Below are 6,888 nucleotides of genomic sequence, written 5' to 3'. Positions count from 1 at the left end.
ATGGCATCACTGACTCGAAGGGCGTGAGTCTGAGTGAACTCTGGGGATTGGTGATGGACAGGGAGGCCTGGCATGCTGCGATTCATGGGGTCGCAAAGAGTCAGACACGACTGAGTAACTGAACTGAACTGAATGGATCATTCAAGAGCTGGCATGTGGGTTTCGTATGACTTCTCTCGTCTCTTGGATATAAGCATGCTTTAGCGTAGCCATGCTCTATGTCTTCACACTGGACTGGAGTCTTCCCTTGCAGACAGGCTGCTGCCTCTTCTGTTGCTAAAACCCCTTCAGAAAAGATTGTCCCTACCAGGGGAGTGCCTCTCGGATCAGGGGGCCTCCTCTCAGACCAGGGGAACTCCTCTCAGACCAGGGGACCTCCTCTTGGACCAGGGGCCTCCTCTCAGATCAGGGGGCCTCCTCTCGGATCAGGGGGCCTCCTCTCAGACCGGGGAGCCTCCTCTCAGACTGGGGGCCTCCTTTCAGATCGGGGGGCCTCCTCTCAGATCGGGGGGCCTCCTCTCGGATCAGAGGGCCTCCTCTCAGACCAGGGGACCCCTCTCAGACCAGGGGAACTCCTCTCAGATCAGGGGACCTCCTCTCAGACTATACAATGGTGGAGGAGCCCCTTTTACTGGACAGGTGCATTGACAAGTCTGTGTTGTTCAGCTGGGTTTGCAACCACCCTCAATCCTCTGGTTTAATAGACTGTGCCAATGGCATCACTAAGACTCAATTAGCAAAGTACGTTGTGCCAAAAGTCTGCCACTGGTCCTTCTAAATCTCAGATCCCTTCTGTTTGGAATTTACAACCTCCCAACCTTTGAGGTAGTCACAGGGAGCCAGCACGCGCGATGCCTGCTCCTTTTGACCCACAAATGAGAAAAGGAGAGACACTTCAATATTGCAAAAGCCTAACTGTTTCTATAACCATGTTTTGGTAAAGCAATCTTCACAGTATGCTCTCAAAAAACAAAGATTTTAAGCATCACATGTTGCAACCTGGAGCTTCTGTCTATTGGAAAAGATACCTCCAGAAGAACTCTCTTCCACCTCACTGGAGAGGTCCCTATCAAGTATTGTTAATCAACGCTTGTGCCACCAATCTTCAAAGAACAGACGGTTGGGTTCACGTGACTCACCTAAACAGAAGCAGTGAACACTGGCCGGAACCGCACATCATCGGAGGACCTGGAAGCGGAGATTTCCCAGAATGCAAGCAGATGTCTGGTGAGACAGGCTTCCCAAGATATGTGGACCCTGCCTGCTGGAAGTTCATCTCCACACCTCTGATGAGGACAGGATGCTGTAGAAGATCTCCAGGGCCTATGACCTTGATGACAGACAGACTTTGATAAAAAGTGTCTGAGAGTTCTCTCTCCCTCTAGCCATCTTTGTTACTCAGTTTTGACCTCAGTACACTTCCAGTCTCTGCAACTTTCCCTCTGACCTGGGACCCGACACCCTGAAAGGTACTTTCTGATAAAAAATTTACTCAGTGGCTAAACATCCACTGAGACTAGAACACTGGCTCTTGATCCATGATGCTTTCAGAAAAAGATCTTGATCAAATTGGGGAAATGTAAAAGACTAGGGTAGGGAACAAGGTATGAAGAAGGTTGAGAAGTGCTTGCAAATGAGACCCTCAACCAGGGCTGAACATTCTTGCAAACGAGATGTTCAGCTAAGAATCCTCTGTTCGTTCCCGTGGGAAAAGAACATTTCTTGCACACAAGGATGTTTCTCTGATTCCTCAAAAGGAACAGACCCAGGGACAAAACGGATTCTAAGTTGGTAAGGAAGTTCCCCAAAACAAAGTCTTAGCTGCAGTAAATAAGTCAAGGTAAAGGTTATCTCGCCCTGCGCCTGCGCACTGTATAGTCTCTGAATCATAGTGCTTGGCAACTTGCCCTGTAGGTTGTTGTACAAGGGATATAAAATAAAGCAGCTGTGAGAAGCAAGTGTTAGAATATAAAGATTCAAACCACTCTGCAGTGTTGGTGTTTCATTCCGTTGCCAGCAACTAGTACACAGAAACCTCAATTTATTGGTTGGGAGACGAGAAGGAGGAGCGCTTACTTCCTGCGAGGATTGGTGGCTGAGCCCAAGAGGAAGAGAAAGATTCCTTCTCTTCCTGGCAAGGATTCAGCCAAGAAAAAGCCACGGACTCTCTGCTACCGTGCAGCCTCCCACCCCGACCCCCGCAGGCGCCAGCGTCTTCTTCCTCTCTGTGGAAGCTGTGCAGGGCCTTGTATGTGGCCGCACCTCACATCATGGCTGCAGATCCCAAACTACAAACCTCTGCTGGTCTTGAATAAACCCATCTTTGCTGGAGAGACTTCTGGCAGTCTATTTGTTTCAGGTCAACAGCCCCCTTCCACCTAATTTCTCTTCATTCTCAGTGTGAATTCCGCTCTCAGCCATGCTAAGCTGTCACTCGAGTGCCCTGATTACAGCATGATTTCTCAGTTCTCTCTGTCGCCTTAACTCAGAACACCCTTGGGTTACCCGCCTAGAAACTTCTCCTTCTAAGATTCAGCTCGCAGGCTGTCTACTCTGAGAAGCCATCCATGTCTCATAGGCAACTCAGCCATTTCTTTTGTCCTGCATCCACATAGCACGTAACCCACACTTTTATTATAACATTTACTGCATTCCTACAATTATTTATTATTCGTAAATAATTTACAAATGTTTGTCTCTTAGTAGGCCACGAACACCTTCAGGAAAGAGAGCATTGTCTTTTTGTATTTATTCTCCCAAAATGGATACCTGGCAGGGTAGGGAATAAATTCGTTGAGTAAATAGGTAAGTGAAATGACTGCCGGGTCATAATGCTTAGAATGGGCATTTTTTCATCAGCACACACAGCGCATGTACGTATATGTGTGAGCGTGCACATGTATGTATGAGCATGCACGTATATGTATGAGCATGTAAATATATGTATGAGCACACACGTATATGTATGAGCATGCACATGTATGTATGATCGTGTGCGTATATGTGTGAGCATGAGCACATATGTATGAGCACGTACACATATGTGTGAGCATGTAAATATATGTATGAGACACGTATATGTATGAGCATGCACACATATGTATGAGCGTGTGCATATGTGTGAGAGCATGCGCACATATGTATGAGCACGTACACATATGTGTGAGCATGTAAATATATGTATGAGACACACGTATATGTATGAGCACGCACACATATGTATGAGCGTGTGCATATGTGTGAGAGCATGTGCATGTATGTATGAGCATGTACGTATATGTGTGAGCACGTAAATATATGTATGAGCAACACATATATGTATGAGCACGCACACATGTATGAGCATGTACACACATGTACGAGCACATGTGTATGTGCGTGAGTGTATATCTCACAGGCAAGGTTTGGTGAGAAAAACCGGATAACAAACAAAAAAATCTGTGAATCTTTTTCACCCTTGGTCTTTTTTATAGCTTTCCTTTCTACTTCTGTTCCAGTTTGCTTAGACATTTGAGTGACTTTTAGGACAGTTACCTTGACCAACAGAGAGGAAAATTGAATTCTCTGCACCTTATGGTTTGTATCAGTTTTATATAATTTAATTAATTCAGAGCTGTATTTCCCGGCTCATCATTGGGGTTTTAAAAGCGCATATAAGGCTGCTTTTTGAAAGAGAATTACTTGGGTTTAGAAGCAAATCTGGACAGAAGCATTTTAGCTGCTGTCAAAAGATATTACTTTGTGTGTGCGTGTGTGTGTGTGCGCGCGTGCGTGTGTGTGCATAAACCTCTCATGAAGACTGACATTACTTCCAAATGAAATCACATGACTGTAGCTTCTTGAAATTTAACCAAAAAGAACGTGTTAAAAACCCAAAAGGAAAGATGCATTCTACTTAGTGATTAACTCTGCAGTTAATTTCACTGGGTAAAATTAAAATATTCTGAGGCAAGATGGTACTAATTCATAAATCAATTGTGGGAGAACATTCTTGTGGAAACGACTGAGCCCTTTCACCCTCAATTTAATATTTAACAATTTGGTCACTTACATTTTTAACACTTAATTCTTGCATAGCTCATTGCTCCATACAATAAATGCTCAATACATGAAACTGACCCAGTATCTATTGCTTCACATGCTATTCTAGCTTTAAATATGAGAAAGTTGCTGCACATAGTTGGAAATTCATAAAGTATTTTCAACACTGCTGTATTTCTGTTAGTTTTAACTGTTTTTCTAGAAAATCAAGCCATCTTCCTTTTGCACAGGAATAGGAAGTGACTCTAACATACAGCTCGAATACACATGTGATTAAACCTCAAAGCTTTGGCAGGAGGATGCTTTTTACAGGGCGGCTTTAGAAAGAGATCAAAGATGCAAAGCATTCACGTATTACAACACAGGAGAGCCCTAGGGAACTTCATATCATTCTGATCAGCCTGTGGAATTTGTGAGAAATAGGAAGGATTCTCCGTAAAACTCTCCATAAAACTCTCAGCTTTTTTACTGAGTAAAAAACTCAGTAAAAGTCTCAGTAAAATGCCTCCAAAAAAGAGGCATTATTGTCCAGGCAAATTGTTTTCTTCCTGATTGAAAACAAAAAGGCATTGGCTAGCTTCATCAGCTGGAATTCTAAAGAATGTGCTGTGTAATCAGCTACAGAAGAGAGCGTCCTTCCATTGGGAATGGATGTTGTAACACATGAGGGTTAGAAATAGCAGGGTGTCCAGGGATAGTAATGTTTATGGCTCGGAGGTACTGGATAAGCCTCCACCCTTAGCCTTGAGGTTTTCTCGTGGTAAAATGGGAGTTTCAGGAGCTCAGGCAAGGGATAATGAGACCTTGAGCCTAGTAATCTTCTGCGGGCTGCATACCTTGAAGGGCCTCTTTCCTTCTAGGGTGTTGATTGATTCTTGGGAGAGATTCTGAGGGGTCTGCTGGAACCTCAGTGTGAGGAGTGCAGCTAATTTTGCTGGAGGACCCTGGAGAGGCTGGTTGGAGAGCTGAAGGCACCTGTCATGCTTACATTTGTGACCATTGCTTTTCCAATGTCTTGGCTCTTGTAGTAACAGCAGAAACTAGGAGGGTTTGGGTTTTGCTTAGGAGCCTTCGTTTGCTGGAGTTGAAGGTTTATTAACAGAATTCTGGTGGTCTTCCTTGGAGGTGACTCACCCAGAATATGGGAGGGCTGACTCGTCAGATGGACTAAATCTGCAGTGGACAAGGCCTCCTGTTCCACCTTGGTCCTCTGTACTAGAAAGGTCTTGGCTCAGCCTATTAATAAACAGAATTAAAACTACCCAGGTGGAGTCAGCATCTGAAGAAAGACCAGAGTTTTCTTTAGAAACATTCTGAAGTCAATTATAACAATCGTGAACAGTCCATCAGATTTTTGTGTGCAAGCTTAAACTTGGTCTCAATCTACAGGCTTTGAAAAAGTCTTAAGAATTGCTTGGCGAAGTCGCCTAGAGATTGCTTGAACCGGATCATACAGTAAGTCAGGGGGCTGGTCTCCCCATTCTAGACACCTTTCAGGATTTTCCCAACTAGCAGTTTTCATCAAATGCTGGGCCTGACCTTCACTGACAAGCATCTGAACTAGCCGATATAAGTCAGGGCGACCTTGTTGATCAGTTTGCATGACGATATTAAATACCTCTGCAAATCTGTGAGGCTCTTCAGTTACTTTGGGAAAAAATTTGCTACTACTCATAATTCGGCTTTATCCCAGGGAATATGAAAAATGAAGGGTTTGGTCCCTGGATGCTCAGAAGGCTTAATGTTATTGTATTTTTAGATTTTTGTTTTATATTGGAGTTGAGCCGATTAGCAGTGTTGTGATATTTTCAGGTAGAGTGGAGGGACTCAACCTTGCATACACATGTATCCATTCTCCTCCAAACTCCCCTCCCATCCCGGCTGCCATGTAACACTGAGCAGAGCTCCCTGCGCTGGACAATAGGTCCTTGTTGGGTATCCTTTTTAAATATAGCAGTGTGTACATGACCTTCCCAAACTCCCTAACGATCCTTTTTCCCCATCCTTTCCCTAGGTAACCATAAATGCGTTCTTTAAGTCTGTGAGTCTGTCAGAAGGCCTCATTTTAAAGAGACGGGTTCTGACAAGTTCAGAGGAAGGAAAATGAGAAAAGAGGAAGTCTGGCGGGAAATTCGGCTGAGGGAGCGGAGGGCATAGTGGCGGATGTGGCCGGAGGAAGGGAGGCAGAGGGCGTCAGAGCCTGAGACAAAGACGAGCCTGAGGCCTGAGGAGCCACCGTGTCTTCCTTTGTTCACGTCAGTTAATCCAGCTGGAGCCCCGTTTACTTTCTGCAAGAACCACCGAGAGACAAGCTGGCTGTTCAGAGTTCAGTATTTGGAAGACATTTTTCAGAAGCGCATGAAGTGAATCTGTGGCTTCAAGGGAAGCAGCTGACAACACTTGTTGCCAATGGTAAAGTAAGAGTTTTCAAGTGGAAATTGTGGATAGCTGCTCTGAGTACTGGAAAGCTCCCTAATAATTGAAGAGTTTTCTGACAAAGCGTGATGTTAATGACAGCGGCTCTTTGGGACTGTGTAAGGAAGCATGTCGGCATTGGAAAACTCTGCACGTAACCCAGGGAACCATCGTTTTCCAAATGACCGACACGCAGCACGACAAAGTCTACAGGGAGCTTCCCGTTGCTGCGGCAACAAACCACTGCAAACCCAGTGGTATACACAGCAAGCTCGTGACCCCGCACCTCTGCGGGTCGGAGGTCTGGCGCGGGTCTCCCTGTGGCCCTCTCTGGAGGCTCCAGGGGAGAAACTGCTTCCTTGTCTTTCCCGCCTCGAGCCAACAGTGTGTGCGCTCAGCCATGTCCAACTCGTTGCCACCCTTTGGACTGTA

At 45.3% G+C, this 6,888-nt stretch overlaps 1 long non-coding RNA gene across 1 annotated transcript; it reads left to right on the top strand.

Annotated features, from left to right (window-relative positions):
* LOC108636786 lies at nucleotides 3,350-6,888 on the top strand. Its single transcript, XR_001918585.1, has 3 exons — nucleotides 3,350-3,576; nucleotides 5,431-5,496; nucleotides 6,056-6,888. It is a non-coding gene; the product is annotated as an uncharacterized LOC108636786 (long non-coding RNA).

This window comes from Capra hircus, chromosome 9 (genome assembly GCF_001704415.2).
Source record: "Capra hircus breed San Clemente chromosome 9, ASM170441v1, whole genome shotgun sequence".
Taxonomy (NCBI): Eukaryota; Metazoa; Chordata; class Mammalia; order Artiodactyla; family Bovidae; genus Capra; species Capra hircus.
This window is presented reverse-complemented; position numbering and strand designations above follow the sequence as displayed.